Here is a 20,941-nt window from a genome sequence, read left to right on the forward strand (position 1 = left end):
AATGTTGGTGAGCTGCATTGTTGTTGGGGTTGTGACGTCTCTGATCTTGGCCTTGATCTTGTTGATTTTTCCACCCAAATTTTGGGTGGTTCCTCCAACCAGGATTGTACATTTTGGAGTATGGATCAGGGTCTGCCTAGGTGAGTTTCCAATGTAGTTGGCTTGTTTCTGCTCACCCTCTGCTTCTGCATTCACTCCTTCTTGGGTTGATAATGAGGTGGTGATTGCTGCTACTTGGTTCTTCTCCATCTTCTTGGTAAGGTCAGCCAACTGCTTGGTAATCAGCTTGTTCTGGGCCAGCAATGCATCCACGTTATTTAGCTCTATTACTCCTCTAGTGTTGCCTCTTTCAGAAGCATAGAAGTAGTCATTCTCCGCTACAGTCTCAATGACATCTATGGCTTCTTCTATGGTCTTCTTCTTGTTCAGAGATCCCCAGATGAGTGGTCTACTGCCTTCTTTGATTCATAAGAAAGACCTTCATAGAAAATGTGTAACTGCACCCATTCATTAAACATATCTGGCGGGCACTTTCTTGTTAAGTCCTTAAACATCTCCCATGCTTCATAGAGAGTTTCACCATCTTGTTGCCTGAAGGTTTGTACCTCAACTCTTAACCTGTTGATTCTTAGAGGAGGATAGAATCTCGCCAAGAATTTATTCACCACATCTTCCCAGGTTGTTAAACTCTCCTTCGGGAAGGATTCCAGCTATTTAGATGCTTTGTCCTTGAGTGAGAAGGGAACAGAAGCAGTCTATAGGTGTCAGGATGAACACCATTAGACTTCACAGTATCGCATATCCTCAGGAATGTGGTTAGATGTTGATTGGGGTCTTCTTGGACACTTCCTCCGAATGAACAGTTGTTCTAAACTAGGGTGATGAGCTGTGGCTTTAGTTCAAAGTTATTGGCATGTATGGTTGGCTTTTGGATGCTACTTCCACAGTTTACTGGGTTTGGATTGATATAAGAGCCTAGAACTCTTCTTTCTTGTCCAGCATGATGCACTGGACCTTCTTTGCCATGGTTGTGAGCCTCTTCTTCATGATGGTTCTCCATATTCTCATCCATGTCTGGTTCAAAGTACTCTTCCTCTTCCTCAGCACCAACAACTCTCTTTCTTCTTGCTTTCCTCCTTAATCTAAGGAAGGTTCTCTCAGGTTCAGAATCAACAGAAGTTGAAGCCCGGCTTCTTCTACCTATCATATAACCAATAAGGCCAAAGCAAAAGGGAGATAGAGAATATTCTTGTTAAAAATGCTGTTAGTGTGAGTGATGCAATATATCAAACAGTTAGTGGGTTAGTGAACTGAATTGTAACAAATACGAGAACACCACAAACGGGTAGGGGTAAAGGGAAGAAAATAACTAAAACTGAAAGTAAATCACTCAAACAGAATTTAAATCAAAAAAAAGAAAAATGCTCAATCTAGTTATCCACCAATTTAATCATTGTTGATACAAAATCAATCCCCAGCAACGGCGCCATAAACTTGATGCACGAAAACTTGTCTCTCAACAATTTTCCCTCGGCAAGTATACCGAATTGTCGTCAAGTAAAAACTCACAATAGAGTGAGGTCGAATCCCACAGGGATTGATTGGTCAAGCAACTTTAATTGGAGGAATGTTCTAGTTGAGCTAAGCAGAATTTGATTGGAAAATTGCAGGAAATTAAATGGCGGAAAGTAAATGGCAGGAAATGTAATTACTGGAAATAAAGGACTGAATGTAAATGACAAAAAGTAAATTGCAGAATTTTAAATGGGGAATGAAGAGGATGAACATAAAAGTAAATGGCAGAAAGTAAAGAGAATGGGTAAGATCAGATATGGGGAGTTCATTGGGCTCAGGAGATGTTGTATTCTCCGGATCAAGTTCATTTTCATCTCTTTCTCAATCAATGCATTCATTGATCTCCTTGGCAATCTTAAGTGATTGAATTCCAATTCCTTGGTAATTCAATCTCTCAAATCTTGATCAATAGCCAATTCCTTGGTCTAATTGCTCATGAGAAGAGATGAAGTGTGGTCACTGATTATACCACATGTATTCCCAAATCAAAATGTTGGTAGGATTATATGTCACTATATCCATCCAAACCCCAATTTGGTCCAACATGAGAAAGCATTTCTAGCATGATCTCTTCATTCCTCTTCCAAGGTTCTGAAGAGATCCAAGTATGAATAGCTTATTTTCCAAGACAACTACCCAATTGGATGAAGATTGAAAGCTTTCTAGTAAGATCAAGAGAAAAGAAAGAAGAAGAATAATGAAAACTATTATTGATCCATCAAATTACAACAGAGCTCCCTAACCCAATGAAAGGGGTTTAGTTGTTCATAGCTCTGGGAATGGAAAACAAAGATGGAAAATACATTCTCAAAGTAAAACTAAAAGTGCAGAGAAAGTAAAATTATATAGAGAGTAGTTCTCCCAATGGCCAAAAGCTCCTCTCTCTAGTTCAAAACTACTCCTATTTATACTACTCTTCTGATCTTCTAGTTGGCTCAAGTCTTTGGATATGGGCCTTTGGATCTTGAGTTGAAGAAGTTTGGAATCTTCAGTGGGCTCAGCTTTACTTGCAAAGAAAGTGTGAAGTAGACATGGACTTTAGCTAGGATGTTAGTGGCGTTAACGTTAAATGAAAATGTGGGTTCAAGAACGTTAGTGACAATCACCTTTTTCACTAACGTCCCTAGCCCAAGATGGTTCACGTTAACTTCAACGTTAGTGGCACTAACGTGACCACTAACATTGCCTCTTGGTCCATCGCAAGCGTTATTGGCGTTCACCTTTGCCAATAATGTTGCTCTTAGCCCCCCTTTTCTCACGTTAGAGTTCACGTTAGTATAACTAACGTGGCTCTTAACGTGGGCATGCCTTAGCCTCGAGAGCATTAGTGACACTTACCTTTGTCACTAACGCTCCAAATGCCCCTTCTCACGTTAGTGCCTCACGTTAATTGTCTTAACGTGGTGGTAATTTCCATCTCCAACGTTAGTGACAAAGGTGAGTGTCACTAACGTTGGCTCATCATTTCTTTCCTCCACGTTAGCTTCCATGTTAATACAATTAACATGGCAACTAACATGGCTCATAGTGGCTTGGTCCAACGTTAGTGACAAAGGTGAGTGTCACTAATGTTGGCGATTCCTTGCTCCTCCCACGTTTGAGTTCACGTTAATGTAGTTAACGTGACTCTTAACGTGGCCAATTGGGCTTAGTCCAATGTTAGTGACAAAGGTGAGTGTCACTAACGTTGGCATTGTCTTCCCTTTCCACGTTAGAGTTTACGTTAACTGAGTTAACGTGACTCTTAACGTGGCCAATTGCCAATTTGGAGCGTTAGTGGTATTCAATTTTACCACTAACGCTTAGAGCTCCCTTTCTCTCCACGTTAACTACCACGTTAATGTAGTTAAGGTGGCAATTAACGTGGGCCATGATGGTTTCGAAGGCATTATTGGCAATCACTTTTCTCATTAATGTTGCAAGTTTATTCCCATTCCACGTTAGTGGTCATGTTAATTAGATTAACGTGGCTGCTAATGTAGCTCTTCCTTGTTTCCTTTGTCCTGAAATCAAGCAAATAAAGTGCATCAAAGCTCTAATCCAAGTTATGAGACATGCATTATCCAATTTATCATTCAATTCATGCATAATTCTCATAAAATCACATGAAATTCACAATGCTTGCTTGAATCAAGATGTAAGTGATTATCTACCCAAAACTTGCTTATTAACTAAGAAAATGCATGAAACTACCCTAAAACAGTAAAGAAAAGGTCAGTAAAACTGGCCAAAATGCCCTGGCATCACTCACAAGTAGTCACTTCACAAATAATAGGGAGCTACCAAGCCAAGGATCGCACCATGAAAAAGTACTTGGATAAAACCAGGAAACAGCTCGGACAACTCGGGGAATATGAGATCCGCCACATACCCCGTGAACAAAATGCCCGAGCTGATGCACTCTCAAAGCTAGCCAGCTCCAAACCAGGGGGCAACAATAGAAGCCTCATCCAGGAAATGCTGCAAAACCCATCAATCTCGGAAGAGGAAAAAGTCCTAGCCATAACAGGCTTGGATCAAGGATGGATGACTCCCATAATCAACTACCTCAAAACAGAAACGCTTCCTACAGATGAAAAGGAGGCAAAAAGGTTAAAACGGGAGGCACAATACTACACTATCATAAAAATACCCTATACAAAAGAGGGATCTCAATACTATTGTTAAAATGTGTATCGACTTCCAACACAAAAGAAGTCCTAGAAGAGATACACAGTGGCACCTGTGGCAATCACCTTGGAGTGCAAGCACTTACCAAAAAAGTACTCCGGGCAGGGTTTTATTGGCCAACTCTACAAAAAGAAGTCACGGTGTTCGTAAAGACATGTACACCATGTCAGAAACATGCCAACTTTCACATCGCCCCACTAGAGGAACTTATCAGCGTGACCTCACCTTGGCCATTCGCAAAATGGGGACTCGACCTTCTCGGACCCTTCCCTCAGGGATCGGGACAAATTAAATTCCCCATAGTAGGGGTAGACTATTTCACAAAGTGGATCGAGGCAGAACCCCTAGTTAATGCCACTGCTTAACGAAGTCAAAAATTCCTATATAGGAACATTGTCACAATATTCGGGGTTCCATACTCCATCACCACAGATAATGGCACTCAATTTACAGATGCAGACTTCAGAAAGCTAGTGGCCGACCTGAACATAAAACACCAGTTCACTTCCGTAGAACATCCCCAAGCCAATGGACAAGCCAAAGCTGCCAACAAAGTCATACTAGCGGGGCTCAAGCGAAGATTACAGGACGCAAAGGGAGCCTGAGCTGAAGAACTCCCACAAGTCCTATGGGCGTATCAAACGATGCCGCATTCCACCACAAAGGAATCACCCTTCTGATTAACGTATGGAATAGAGGCAATGATCCCAGTGGAGATTGAAGAAGGGTCACCTAGAGTGATCCACTATAATGAAGAAGCCAACTCCCAACTTCAAAGGGAAGAACTCGACCTACTCCCAGAAGTCCAAGAAAGAGCTCGGATCAGGGAAGAGGCATTAAAACGACGAATGGCTTCGGGATACAATCAAAGGGTGGTGCCGCGAGGATTTGTTGAGAATGACCTCGTCCTAATCCGAAATGATATCGGAACAACTCGACCTGGAGAAGGAAAGCTGGCAGCAAACTGGAAGGGACCCTACCGAGTCATAGAAGTACTTGGAAAGGGCTACTACAGACTGTCCGAACTCGATGGGCGAGAGCTTCCTAGGTCATGGCACGCCTGCAACCTAAGAAGGTACTATAGTTAGGAACAATAAAGGATCTTAGGATAAGGCGCATCTTTTTCCTGAAAAGGTTTTTTAATGAGGCGCCAAGCCAAGACCTATAAATTACCCGACTTAGAGGGATAAACTCCCACATGTATATATTTACATTTTATTTTGAATAAAATCCTTTCAGATCTTCTACAAATGCTCAAGACACATTAATCTAAAACATTCATCGTCCGATTACAAAGCTATAGATCGGCAGAAAGTGAAAATCAAATTCACTGCACGATCACGATAAAGACCAACAGATATGAAAACCAAATTCATTAAAAGGTCGACCAAACGAGTATTAAACCCAATTTCTACAAAATCGGCAAAGATGAAAACAGAATAATGCAAGAAGTTATAGAAAGTGATCCCTAGAAAGGACCTGACGAGGTCTTAATAAAATGGATTGCTAAAAAATAACTTAAAGACTGACCGACGTAAAGAAGTCGGACCAGTCACAATAACCAAAGTTATAAGTAAATCCCTGGAAAGAGGTCTGGCCAACCCTATAAAAGAGGATTGCTATAACATAGAAGAGATCGACATGACAATGTTTGTCTCCTACAAACAAGTTATAAAAGTAATCCCTGAAAGAGACCTGAACAAGGTCCAAGAAAGAGGATTACAAAAATAACTTAGAAGGGCCCGACATGAAGAAGTCGGCCAAAACATAAAGTTATAAAAGTAATCCCTGAAAGAGACCTGAACAAGGTCCAAGAAAGAGGATTACAAATATAACTTAGAAAGAACCAACATAAGGAAGTCGGCCTCCCCCAAACAAGTTACAAGAGTAATTCCTAAAATAAGACCCAACAAGGTCCAAAAGAAAGGATTACTAGAAGTAACTGAAATAACGAAGTCGGCTTCCCAAAAACCTTAAAGGAAATTACTAACGGAGACCTCACAAAGGTCCCAACAAATAGGGTTGTTAGAAATAACTTCAGAAAGCCGACATACAAGTTGGATCCAAGCAACTACAACCTCAGAGGAATCAAGCCACAAGTATGAAGGCACTAAAGAGGTCAGCAAAGCTCCAACACTCCAAAAAGCCTAAAAAGAAAACAAGCCAGATGCAAACAGACATGATATAAAGTTATAATAATAACAAGCTCAAGAGGCTACCAAAACCAGCCCCAAGAACTTGGAAACTATTTTGTTTTTCAAAATAAAGTTGCTAAACAAGCAACCAAAAGAGTGTCAACAGTCAGCAAACATCATAAAGAGTTTAGAAGCCCACGAGCCGAGCTATCTACACAAACATTTAGAAAACTATTTATCAGAAGGCTTCTCGACAACACGAGGTGAAGGAGGGCGAGTCTGAATGGGCACAGCATCCACAGTCCCATCATCCCGATTCAAGATTTGACAGTCAGGATCTGACACAGGATGACCGGCCTCAGCTGAAGGAGCTGAAGAAGTCGGCACCACGGAGGCTTTGGCAGCAAGAACAGAGGGAGGTTCAATATCATCGTCGTTAGGGTCGTCAGGGACAATCTTGCCATCCTTTACAACATTGTCCAGGCTGAAGAGAGTAAGGTCAACCTCGGGAGCAAGAACTCGAACTTGCTCCTTCAGGTTCTCATAAGCAACATTTATGCTGCCTACAAGGTGACCGTGGAGCTCGGCATAATCAACCCGGGCAAACTCCAACTCCTCCCTGAGACGCATCACTTCCCTATAGGTCGTAATATAGCTAAACTTGTGCCTCAATGCAGTATCTTCAGCCAACCTTACAGAAGCCGCCAAGGCAACAGAACTAGCCTTTTCGGTCTCCAACTCCTTCTCCAGCTTGGTTACTTTCACTTGGAGCTCCTCCTTCAAACCCTTCAAACGGTCAAACTCTTGCTTAGCCTCCTCCATAAAAGCTTTGGTAGCATGAAGAGGGAGGTCTTGGGCAGTTCGGTACAGGGCAGCTCCCATATGTGCCATCTTGACAATACTCCGAGTAATAAAATCCAAGTGGCGAAGGAGAGAGACATCGTCGGTAGAAATGGTACTGTAAGGACCAATCTGCTGATCGACAAACTCAACCGCGTCAAAGTCAGGGGCATCAAGGTTGAAAGGCTCAGTTATTTTTTGTTTTTTGTTTGGAGGATCACCAGAAGTAGCAACAAAAACTTGAGGAGGATCAGCCAAACGAACCCGAGGAGTAGGGATTACCTTCCTCACCCCCGGCAAGCTCGGTACGGCCGACTTCGACTGAACCTGAGATGATCCCTCACCAGCCGCCTTAGCCGAGACGTTTGAGCTGCTGTAGCCTTTCTTGCCCTCTTAAAAGCCTTCATAGATTCATTATTCTTAATCATCTCTGCAAACAAAACACAACAGCGGGAAACCAAGTTATAAATCAGAAAAGAGCTTACAAGAGATACAATCGACAAAACAATCAAAACCAAAAATTGACCACTACCCAGCTCAGCTCGGAGGAGAGAGGGGTTGGCTAAAAATTTCTTGGTGTCGAGATGGGGAGGCTGCCCCCAGTTTTCTTCCAGCACAGACACAAAAGCTTTCTCAGCCTCATCTAACATCTCCCACGTATATTTAGACACCATTACGTTCTTTTGCCATTCCAAAAAAAGGCGGGCTCATCATTTTCATCCAGAAAAAAGGGGCGAGCTCCTTCAACAGCTCGGACCCTAAAAAAGTAATTCTTGAAGTCACGGAAAGATTCATCAAACATGGAGAAAACCTTTTTTCCCTGGGAAGCTCGGAAAGAAACCCAAGTGGCTTTCTTCTTAACCACCCCAGGCTTTGTCAAAACAAAGAGATAAAAGAAAAGGGATTGTAAAGCAGGGATACCAAACTCATGACACAACAACTGAAAGATTTTGATAAAACCGCAGGAGTTGGGGTGAAGCTGGGATGGAGCTACATTACAAGACCACAATAGGTTGGTCTCAAAGGGGGTAAAAGGAAGAGTAATATTCATTTGACTAAAAAAGAAGTCGTACGCATAGAAAAAGGGGCGCTCTCCAACAATTCGGGTAGAAAAACAAACCATTTCCTCAGAATCAGGAGGTACAAGCTTATAGTTCTTTTCCTCACTACCACTACTACAAACCCTATGAAATTGCCTAAGCTGCTGACAAAACTCGGAATCAACCAAAGAAACACACAAAAGAACCATCGAATCCACCCAATCAGCCATGCCCTCAGGGACTTGGGAAGATGTCTCAACAATGTTCTTGCGAGAAGACATGAGGTCAACTAGTCCTACAGCAAGAAAGAAGAAAATAGATTACTAACCCAAACATCTCGGACAAAGTCAAAATCAACTCATAGAATAACATGACTCAAGCATACAAACAGGTAAAAGGAAAACCGCAAGACAAGGTCCAGGGGCATCCTTTGGAGGCAGTGACAGAGTAAGGACTCAGGAAAAATCTACAAGGCTAACATCTTGACAAAACCCTCGACGAAGAAAAAACCCCCTTCCAGACAAACAACAACACGAAGAGAAAGACAAAGCAAATATAAGAAAGAACATTATCTGCTACAAAGTCTGTCAGTAAAGAAAGCTACAAAAGGCGCAGTCTTTTTCAAAAGATTATCAAGCAGTTCATCGACCCAAAATTCCAAAATACGAAGGCGACATTTAGAAACAGTAAGCAAACATGCAAACAAACAAAACCTCAATCATCAGAAGAAATGCCAGAAACATGCATCACAACAACAAATTGAGCATAACGACGCAAAAAGGTTTAGACTTTCCAGCATGCATTTCAAACGAAAAATCAAAGCTTTATAAAAAAATCGAAGGTAAAACAACGAAAGAAGAAAAGAAGCAGAAAGTAAAAACCAAAACTGGAGAAAGGAGGAAAGCTATAAAGAAAGCTGAAAGCCGGAGCAAGAAAGTTGTGGAAATCGTCTCTCAAGCGAAGCACCAACAAAGTACCAAGACAAAGCGTCGCAGAGAAAAACGAGGCGAAACAGAAAAGCAGAGAGAAAAAAGGGGAAGTTACAGAAAAGAGAAAACCATTTCTTGAATGCAAAATTCAAAATAAAAGAGCCAAGAGAAACAGAGCATTAAAAATGCATTAATGAGGCATTAAACCCTCGCACATTCCTAAAGGCTAGGACGCTAATACAAAAGTGCACGCTTTCAGAGGAAACGAAAGAAGAAACGTTCCGCATTCAAAAAAGAACTCCACAAAGATAAAATCGAAAAAATGCTCGAGTTCGGCTTCACCAGAAAAGGATCGAAGTCCTAAAACTAAGACTCGACCTCCGAAAGAAAGACCGAGCTGGAGCAGGGGCACTGTTCATACCCTGGGTCGAGCTATCCGACCCGGGATGATTAGCGACAAAGCGACCGACCTCTTCAGGTCAGACTATCCGACCTCTTCCCAAAGAACTCGGCCAAATCGACAGGAAAGCCTAAAAAGGGCCCAACTCAAGGAATACGACCCAGATCCAAAGGCAGCCCAAGCCTATAGAGATAAGGGCGGTTCCCTTGAAGATAAGCTGACCTCACTCAAAGATAAGATAAGATAAGATAAAAATAACTAACTTATCTTATCTAAGAAGGTCACTCTACACTATTATAAATACACTGGAGCACCCAGGTATAACTCATACTCTGATTCTACAAAAAACCTGCTTAATACCCTTGCTAACTTAAGCATTGGAGTCCCTTGCAGGTACCCCCTACCCTCCGGTGACGCAAGATCAGCAGCACAGCCAGTCCACAAGTCAGATACAACAGCTCCGGCCCCCACTCACCAGCCGGACACGTCATCTCCGACCAGTACAGAAGATCTCGTTCGAGATCGACCTACAGTTTCAGGTAACCCTCGGAACAACTCATACTCTAATTCTACTAAAAACCTGCTTAATACCCATGCTAACTTAAGCATCGGAGTCCCTTGCAGGTACCACCACCCTCTGGTGACGAAGGATCAGCATCACCAACAAGTTGGGCGCGACGACTCTGGCCACCACCCAAAAGTCAGACACGTCAGCGCCGACCAGCACAAAAGATCTCGTCCGAGATCGACCTACAGTTTCAGGTAACCCTCTGAACATTGGCGCCGTTGTTGGAGAATCTGGAAGTCATCCCATCATCATGGTGGACAACCTTGACAACGACCACAATTCTGATTTAGAAAATAGAACGGCACATAAGAATGCAGAGGTCACACTAGACGATACTTCTCAACCTAACAAAGACAAGAATACACCAAACACGGGAGCCATGGAGGCACTTCAGGATCGTCTAAAACAACTCGAAAAAGAGGTCGAGTATCAACGAGAAGCCGAAAGAGACCTACAAAGGGAAGCTAGACGACACCGCGAGTTAGAGGAAAAGCTCCTAAAACTCGAAGCCAATCTCAAGGCCAAAACTACTCGATCCAGCCATGAAGATAGCTCCCATAAGGACCAAGACCCATTCACCAAAGAGATCATGAAGACCAAAATCCCAAAGAACTTCAAACCTCCCGACATGACTTTATATGATGGCACAGCAGATCCCAGCCATCATCTCAGTAATTTCAGAAACCGAATGTACCTCACTGACGCCTCAGATGCAGTCCGCTGCAAAGCCTTCCCAACTACTTTAACAAAAACAGCAATTAGATGGTTCGACAACCTACCCCTTGGTCCATCTCAAGCTTTGACAATTTAGCCAAAAAGTTTCTAGCCAGATTCTCTATCCAGAAAGACAAAACTAAGCACGCCCCAAGTCTATTAAGAATCAAGCAAGGAGATCGGGAAAGATTCAGCAAAGCATGTATGGATATACAAAGTCTGCCAACTGAAGCCGCCATTATGGGTCTCATCAACGGCTTACGAGAAGGACCTTTTAGTCACTCAATATCGAAAAAACATCTCACATCCCTGAATGAAGTGCAAGAACGAGCAGAGAAATACATCAACATGGAGGAAAACTCTCGACTAAGAGAGACCTCAAAATCAGGATTCTCCTACTCCTCCCGGGATAAGGACAAAGAGTCCAAGAAAAAAGAAGATCAGCATGGAGAAAAGATCAAGAAATACCATAATTACATCCCTTTGCGGGTGTCTCTTGTAGATGTCTATCGAGAAGTATGCCATACTGAAAAGATACCCCCAGCTTGCCCACTTAAAAGCAAGAAAGGAGGAGGAAATCAGACTGAATACTGTGAATACCATCGAATCTATGGACATTCCACCAACGAATGCTTCGACTTGGAAAATGTCATAGAAAAACTAGTAAGAGAAGGAAAACTAGATCGGTATTTAGCCAGTTGAGCAGACGAACCAAGAAAAAGAAGAAGGGACGAAGATGTCGGACGAACTGAACGACCACCTCGTACACCAGAGAGACATGTCCACATGATACACGGAGGATTTGCGGAGGAAGAATCTCTAAATCATCTCGCAAAAGACATCTTAAAGAGGTATATCATGTTGAGGGAGGAAAAGAAGCACCCGACATCCCCACTATCACTTTCACTAAAGAGGATGCAGCTGGCATCATCTCGGGGCATGATGATCCCATGGTCATCACTATCATATTGGCCAACGCCAATCTCCACCGCACACTGGTAGACCAGGGAAGCTCTGCTGATATCTTATTCAAAACCGCCTTCGACAAACTCGGCTTGGAAAAAAAAGATCTCAGAGCATATCCGAACAGCCTATTCGGGCTGGGAGACACTCCAATCCAACCACTTGGATACATCTCACTACACACAACCTTTGGAAAAGGAAACCGGTCAAGGACACTCAATATAGACTACATCGTGGTCGACGTGAGTTCAGCCTACAATGCCCTAATAGGTCAGACAACGTTAAATCAGCTCGGCGCAGTAGTCTCGACTCCACACCTGTGCATGAAGTTTCCAACCACAGAAGGAATAGCTACGATAAAAGCATATCAGAAGATGGCGCGCTGCTGTTACAACGAAAGTCTAAACCATAGAGACAGAGGAGAAGAATTCCACACCATCGAACTCAGGGGAGTTCGAGGGTGGGAAGAACTTCGTCCACAACCCGAAGGCGAAATAGAAAAAGTCCAGATCGGAGATGTCCTAGACAAAACAACCAATATTGGCACAATCCTAAAAAGGAAACATAAAGGAGTCACTCATACAGTTCTTAAGAGACAATGTCGACCTCTTTGCATAGAAGGCCGCAGACATGCCAGGCATAGACCCTAAGTTAATGTGCCACAAGTTGGCAGTTTACCCAGGATCTCGACCAGTATAGCTGAGACGTAGAAAGCTCAGACTAGAACGATCCCAAGTTGTGGAAGAGCAAGTACAAGCTCTACTAGAGGCAGGATTCATAAGAGAAATTAAGTACCCACTATGGCTAGCTAACGTCGTTTTGGTGAAAAAATCAAATGGGAAGTGGCGGATGTGCACCGACTACACTGATCTCAACAAAGCCTGCCCAAAAGATCCTTATCCACTCCCAAGTATCGAGGCTCTGGTGGATGCCTCCTCCGGATACAAATACCTCTCGTTTATGGATGCATATTCAGGATACAATCAAATCCCGATGTACCCACCTAACCAAGAAAAAACCTCTTTTTTAACCCCGAAAGCAAACTACTGCTATATCGTCATGCCATTCAGACTCAAAAATGCACGAGCTACTTATCAAAGACTAATGAATAAAGTCTTCACAGACCACATCGGGAAAATCATGGAAGTCTACGTGGACGATATGTTAATAAAAACACAAAGTGAAGAGTCGTTACTATCCGACCTCACCCAAGTATTTGACATTATAAGAAGGCATGGCATGCGCCTTAACCCTGCAAAATGCACCTTCGCAGTAGAAGCCGGCAAATTCTTGGGTTTTATGCTCACACAAAGGGGAATTGAAGCCAACCCGGACAAATGCAAGGCTATACTCGACATGAAGATTCCAACCAGCGTTAAAGAGGTACAACAACTCAATGGAAGATTGGCAGCCTTGTCCAGATTTCTAACTGGATCGGCAATAAGATCTCTCCCCTTCTATGCCTCTCTAAGGAAGGGAAAGAGGTTTGAATGGACAACAGAGTACGAGCAGGCCTTCCAGGATTTCAAAAGGTTCCTGGGAAAACCACCTATTCTAACTCGGCCACGAGAAGGAGAACTGCTTGTATTATACCTCGTAGTAGAAAATCGGGCAATAGCCTCAGCACTGGTCCGAGAAGATGACAATGGACAACAACCTATATACTTCATCAGCAAAGCATTACAAGGGTCTGAATTGAACTATCAAAAGATAGAAAAATTTGCTTATGCTCTCATACTAACATCTCGATGACTCTGCCCATATTTCTAAGCCCACATCATCAAGATTCGGACCAACCAGCCCATAAAAAGCTTTCTGCAGAAAACAGACTTAGCAGAAAGAATCCTACAATGGGCAGTCGAGTTGTCCGAATTCAACCTTCAATATGAAGGTCGAACAGCCATCAAATCACAGTATCTGGCCGACTTCATTACAGAGTTTATGGACACCCCGAAAATATCTACAGAGTGGAATCTCTACGTAGATGGTTCCTCAAACAAAACCGGAAGTGGCGCGGGCGTGATAATTGAAAGCGACCAGGAAACCCAAATCGAACTTTCCCTCAAATTCGGGTTCCCTGCCTTAAACAACCAAGCTGAGTATGAGGCACTACTAGCTGGTTTGAAGCTGGCTAAGGAGGTTGGAGCTCAAAAGCTTATCATCTTCAGTGACTCACAGGTAGTCACCTCACAAATAGTAGGGAGTTACCAAGTGGTGCACGAAATCGTGATCGTTCATTCCTTGGTAACAGCGCCAAAAACTTAATACGCACGTTCATAATCTTAATTCTTTGTCACAACTTCGCACAACTAACCAGCAAGTAATAAACCTTACGTGAGTAAGGGTCAATCCCACAGAGATTGTCGGCTTGAAGCAAGCTATGGTCACCTTGTAAATCTCAGTCAGGCGGATTCAAATGGTTATAGAGTTTTAATAATTAAAAGATAAATAAAACGTAAAATAAAGATAGAGATACTTATGTAATTCATTGGTGAGAATTTTAGATAAGCGTATAGAGATGCTTAGTTCCTTCTGAATCTCCACTTTTCTACTGCTTTCATCCAATCCTTCATACTCCTTTCCATGGCAAGCTGTATGTTGAGCATCACCATTGTCAATGGCTACATCCCGTCCTCTCAGTGAAAATGGTCCAAATGCGCTGTCACCGCACGGCTAATCATCTGTCAATTCTCGATCATACTGGAATAGGATTCAGTAATCCTTTTGCGTCTGTTACTACGCCCAGCAGTCACGAGTTTGAAGCTCGTCACAGCCATCCCTTCCCAGATCCTACTCGGAATAACACAGACAAGGTTTAGACTTTTCGGATCTCAAGAATGGCCGCCAATAATTCTAGCCTATACCACGAAGACTCTGATCGTAGATCATGAGGCTAAGAGATATGCATTCAAGCTTGCTTTCATGTAGAACGGAAGTGTTTGTCAGGCACGCGTTCATAGGTGAGAATGGTGATGAGCGTCACATAATCATCACATTCACCATGTTCTTGTGTGCGAATGAATATCTTAGAGAAGAAATAGGCTTGAGTTGAATAGAAAAACAATAGTACTTTGCATTAATTCATGAGGAACAGCAGAGCTCCACACCTTAATCTATGGTGTGTAGAAACTCTACCGTTGAAAATACATAAGTGAAAATAGGGTAGACATGGCCGAGTGGCCAGCCTCCCATGGAGGTCTAGAGATCTAAAATTATCAAAAGATAGTCTCAAAAATGATCAAAAGATAGATTCCTAACATAATAGTAAAAAGTTCTATTTATACTAAACTAGTTACTAGGGTTACAGAAATAAGTAAATGATGCAGAAATCCACTTCCGGGACCACTTGGTGTGTGCTTGGGCTGAGCATTGAAGCTTTCACGTGCAGAGGTCTTCTTTGGAGTTAAACGCCAGTTTGTAACTTGTTTCTAGCATTTAACTCTGCTTTGCAACTTGTTTCTGGCGTTTAACACCAGAATAAGGCAGAAAGCTGGCGTTGAACGCCAGTTTGCGTCATCTAAACTCGGGAAAAGTATGGACTATTATATATTTCTGGAAAGCCCTGGATGTCTACTTTCTAACGCAATTGAGAGCGTACCATTTGGACTCCTTTAGATCTAGAAAATCTACTTTGAGTGCAAGAAGGTCAGAATCCAACAGCATCTGCAGTCCTTCTTCAACCTCTGAATCTTATTTTTGCTCAAGTCCCTCAATTTCAGCCAGAAATTACCTAAAATCACAGAAAAATACACAAACTTATAGTAAAGTCCAGAAATGTGATTTTTATTTAAAAACTAATAAAAATATACTAAAAACTAACTAAATCATACTAAAAACTATCTAAAAACAATGCCAAAAAGCATATAAATTATCCGCTCATCACCAAGCCAAGGATCCCACCATGAAAAAGTACTTGGACAAAACCAAGGAACAGCTCAGACAACTCGGGGAATATGAGCTCCACCACATACCCCGAGAACAGAATGCTCGAGCTGATGCACTCTCAAAATTAGCCAGCACTAAACCAGGGGGCAACAATAGAAGCCTCATCCAAGAGATGCTGCAGAACCCGTCAATCTCGGAAGAAAAAAAGGTCTTAGCCATAACAGGTCTGGATCAGGGATGGATGACTCCCATAATTAATTATCTCAAAATAGAAACACTCCTTACAGATAAGAAGGAGGCAAAGAGGTTAAAACGAGAAGCACAATACTACACCATCATAAATAATACTCTATACAAAAGGGGGATTTTAACACCACTGTTAAAATGCGTACCGACTTCCAACACAAAAGAAGTTTTAGAAGAAGTACACAGTGGCATCTGTGGCAACCATCTTGGAGCACAAGCCCTCACCAAAAAAGTGCTTCGGGCCGGATTCTATTGGCCAACTTTGCAAAAAGAAGCAAGGGAATTCGTAAAGACATGTTTACCATGTCAAAAACATGCTAATTTTCATATCGCCCCACCAGAGGAGCTCATCAGTGTAACCTCACCCTGGCCATTCGCAAAATGGGGACTCGACCTACTTGGGCCGTTCCCTCAGGGATCAGAACAGGTCAAGTTCCTCATCATCGAGGTAGATTACTTTACAAAATGGATTGAAGCAGAGCCCCTAGCCAACACCACTACTCAAAGAAGTCGAAAATTCCTATATAGAAACATTGTCACAAGGTTTGGGGTCCCATACTCTATCACCATAGATAATGACACTCAATTCACAGACGCAGGCTTCAGAAAATTTGTGGCCGACTTGAAAATAAAGCATCAATTTACATCCGTAGAACATCCCCAGGCTAACGGATAGGCAGAAGCCGCCAATAAAGTTATATTAGCCGGGTTGAAATAGAGATTACAGGATGCAAAGGGAGCCTGGGCTGACGAGCTCCCACAAGTCCTATGGAGAGATCAGACAACTCCACGCTCCACCACAAAGGAATCACCTTTCCGATTAGCTTATGGAATGGAGGCAATGATCCCAGTGGAGGTCGAAGAAGGATCACCCAGAGTAATCTACTACAATGAAGAGGCCAATTCCCTACTTCCAGAAATTCGAGAAAAAGCTCGGATCAAGGAAGAGGCGTTAAAACGTCGAATGGCCTCAAGATATAACCGAAAAGTTGTACAGCGAGATTTTGCCGAGGACGATCTCGTCTTAATCCGAAATGATATCGAAACAAGTTGACCTGGAGAAGGGAAGCTGGCAGCAAACTGAAAAGGACCCTACCGAGTCATAGAAGTACTCGAAAAAGGATACTACAAGATGACCGAACTCGAAGGACGAGAGCTCCCAAGGTCATGGCACGCCTGCAATTTAAGAAGGTATTACAGTTAGGAGGTAATAAAAGATCTTAGGATAAGGTGCACTCTTTTTTCCGAAAAAAGTTTTTTAACAATGCACCAAGCCAAGATCCATGAACCACCTGACTTAGAATATGCACGTGTATATGTTTGCATTTTCTTTATTTTAAATAAAGTTTTTAGATTCTCTACAAATTCTCAAGACGCATTAATCTGAATTGCAAAAATTCATCGCCCGATTATAAAGCTACAGATCAGTAGAAAGTGAAAATTAAATTTACTACTCGATCACAATAAAGACCAACGAAGATGAAAACCAAATTCATCAAAAGGTCGACCAAATGGGGATCAAACCCAATTTCTACAAAATTGGCAAAGATGAAAAGGCGACAAAAACAGAATAATGCAAGAAGTTATTGAAATGATCCATGGAAAGGACCTGAGGAGGTCTTAAACAAAATGGATTGCTAAAAATAACTTAAAGACAGGCCGACGTAAAGAAGTCGGACTAGTCGACCACAATAACCAAAGTTATAAAAAGTAAATCCATGGAAAGAGGCCTGGCCAGCCCTAAAAAAGAGGATTACTAGAAATAACTTAGAAGGGACCGACGTGATGAAGTCAGCCCAAAACAAAAAAAGTTATAAAAAGTAATCCCTAAAAGAGACCTGACAAAGGTCCAAAAAAGGAGGATTACTATAAATAACTTAGAAGGGACCGACGTGATGAAGTCGGCCCAAAACAAAAAAAGTTATAAAAAGTAATCCCTAAAAGAGACTTGACAAAGGTCCAAAAAAGGAGGATTACTAGAAATAACTTAGAAGGGACCGACGTGATAAAGTCGGCCCAAAACAAAAAAAAGTTATAAAAAGTAATCCCTAAAAGAGACCTGACAAAGGTCCAACTAAAAATGGATTACTAGAAATAACTCAGAAGAGGCCGACATGAAGAAGTTGGCCCAAGCCAATTAAAGCTACAACTCGGACCGACAAGGAGAAGTCGGACCAATGAAAACGCAAAAGGCAATCAAAAGAGATTGGACAACAAGGCTCCGACACTCTCAAGATTCCCTAAGTTTTCAGAAAGATGCAGACAAAGCATATCACAAAAAGAAACAAGGTTGTTATCATAACAAAACTCAAGAGGCCACCTGAAGTCAATCCCAAAAGCCTGAGAAACTACTTTGTTTTTCCCAAAAATAGAGTTGCTAATAGAAAAGCAAGTAAAAGTATCCACAGTCAGAAACCATAAAACTACAAAATAAAAGAGTTCAAAGCCCACAGGCCGGGCTATACACAAATATATCTGAAATAATTAGAGAGGATCCAAGGACTTCGCAGTAGCTGCATCCCGAGGAGAAGGAGGACAAGTCTGAAGAGGTACCGCATCTACCGTCCTGTCATCCCGGTTCAGGATCTGGACATCGGAATCCGACTCAGGTTGGCCGACTTCAGTTGCCAGAGTTGAAGGAGGCGGGGCAACGGAGACCTTGGCAGAAGGCACAGGAGGAGGGTCGACATCATCATCATCATCAGGGTCATCTGGGACGATCTTACCATCCTTTACAACGTTGTCCAGGCTAAAAGAGTGAGGTCAAGCTCGGGCGCAAGAACTCAAACTTGATCCTTCAAGTTCTCATAAGCAGCATTTACACTGCCTACAAGATGACCCTGGAGCTCGGCATAATCAGCTAGGGCAGACTCCAAATCCTCCCTAAGACCCATCACCTCCCTATAAGTCGTGACATAACTCTCCTTATGCCTCAACGCCATGTCTTCAGACAACTTGGCAGAAGCCGCCAAAGCAATAGCCCGAGTCTTTTCCCCCTCCAACTCTTTCTCCAACTTAGCTACTTTTGCCTCAAGCTCTTCCTTCAAACCCTTCATCCGATCAAACTCTAATTTGGCTTCCTCCATAAAGGCCTTTGTTGCGTGGATAGGAAGATCCTGGGCAGTTCGATATAAAGCTGCTCCCATATGTTCCATTTTAATACTACTCCGAGTAATGAAATCCAAATGACGAAGAAGAGAGACATCGTCAGTAGGAATAACACCATAAAGAGCAATCTGTTGATCAACAAACCCGACAGTATCAAAGTCGGGGACATCCAGATTGAAGGGCTCAACAGTTCTTTGTCTCTTTGGAGGAGGAACGGCAGTAGGAGAAGAGGTAGCAGCAGAAGTCTGGAGAGGATCGATCACACGAACCCGAGGGGTAGGAATCATCCTCCTCGGTCCTGGAGAACTCGGTACTGGCTGATTTGGCAGAGCATGAGAGGATCCTTCCCTAGCCGCTTTGGTGGAGATGTTTTGGGCAGCTGTAGCCTTCCTCGCCTTCTTAAAGGCCCTCATAGAGTCATTATTTTTAACCATCTCTGAAAATACACGAAGAAAACCAAGTCATCAACTAGAAAGAAAGAAGAATGAACTCGACAAAATAAACAAATACGACAAATATCAAGGAAGTCGACCCCTACCCAACTCAGTTCGGAGAAGTAAAGGATTTCCTAAAAATTTCTTAGTATCAAAATGGGGAGGCTGCCCCCAGTTTTCTTCCAACATGGTTACAAAAGCTTGCTCAACTTCGTCCAACATCTCCCAGGTGTACCTAGACATCACTACATTCCTCTGCCATTCTAAGGGAAAGCTGGGCTCACCATTCTCATCCAAAAAGAAAGGACGAGCTCCTTCAACAGCTCGGATCTTAAAAAAATAATTCTTAAAATCCCTGAAAGACTCATCATACATGGAAAAAACTTTGTGTCCCTGGGCAGACCTAAAAGAAATCCAAGAAGTTTTCTTTTTGGTAGTCCCAGGCTTGGTCAACACAAAGAGGTACAGAAAGAGAGTTTGAAAAGGTTTAACATCAAATTCTTGGCAAACTAATTGAAAATTTTTGATAAATCCCCATGAGTTCGGATGAAGCTGAGATGGAGCTACGTTACACGACCACAATAGGTTGGTCTCAAAAGGAGTGAAAGGAAGAGTGATGTTCATCTAGCTAAAAAAGAAGTCGTATGCATAAAAAAATGGGACGCTCCCCCTGGGTCGGAACAGGGAAGCAAACCCTTTCATCAGAATTAGGTGCTACCAATTCATAGTTGTTCTCTTGATCTCTACTGCTACAGATCCGATGATATTTTCTAAGCTCCGCATAGAATTCAGAGTTAGCTAGAGAAACACACAGTAACACAAGGGAGTCCAACCAGTCGGACATCCTCTCAGGAACCTTAGAAGACGTCTCAACAATATTTTTGCGAGAAGACATAGCCAACTAGTCCTACAACAAGAAAATGAAAATGGATTACTAACCAAAACATCTCAGGCAAAAATAGAAAAACGAAGAAGAGTGGAGTTACAATGAGCAAAGGAGAAGAAGAAACAGAAGCCAAATCTTTGAAAAAACTAAATTCAAAATGAAGAAAGGGGGAAAAACAGCAAAGGAAAGAATTAATGGGTTATTAAACCCTCGCACGTTCCCAAGGCAGAGAGACGCACGTTTCAAAAGAATAAAGGAATGCCTGTTTCAAAAAATTAAAGAAAACGTTCCGTATTCAAAGGGAAACTCTACAAAGAAGAAGTCGACAAAATGCTCGAGTTCGACTTCACCAGAGAAGGATCGAAGTCCTAAAACTAAGGACTCGACCTCAAAAGGAAGACCACACTCGAGCAGGGGCACTGTTCATACCCTGGGTCGAGCTGTCCGACCCGGGATGTTTGACTACAAGTCAACCGACCTCTTCAGGTCAGGACTACCTGACCTCTTCTCAAAGAGCTCGGCCAAATCACCCAAAAATCCCAATAAGG

General features: G+C 42.5%; 1 non-coding gene across 1 annotated transcript; it reads left to right on the forward strand.

Annotated features, from left to right (window-relative positions):
* Nucleotides 1-513: 513 nt before the first annotated feature.
* Nucleotides 514-620, forward strand: LOC148576990 (small nucleolar RNA R71). Its single transcript, XR_015903498.1, has one exon. It is a non-coding gene; the product is annotated as a small nucleolar RNA R71 (small nucleolar RNA).
* The last annotated feature ends 20,321 nt before the right edge of the window (nucleotides 621-20,941 follow it).

Source organism: Arachis ipaensis, chromosome B1 (assembly GCF_059453495.1).
Source record: "Arachis ipaensis isolate K30076 ecotype BB chromosome B1, ASM5945349v1, whole genome shotgun sequence".
Classification (NCBI taxonomy): Eukaryota; Viridiplantae; Streptophyta; class Magnoliopsida; order Fabales; family Fabaceae; genus Arachis; species Arachis ipaensis.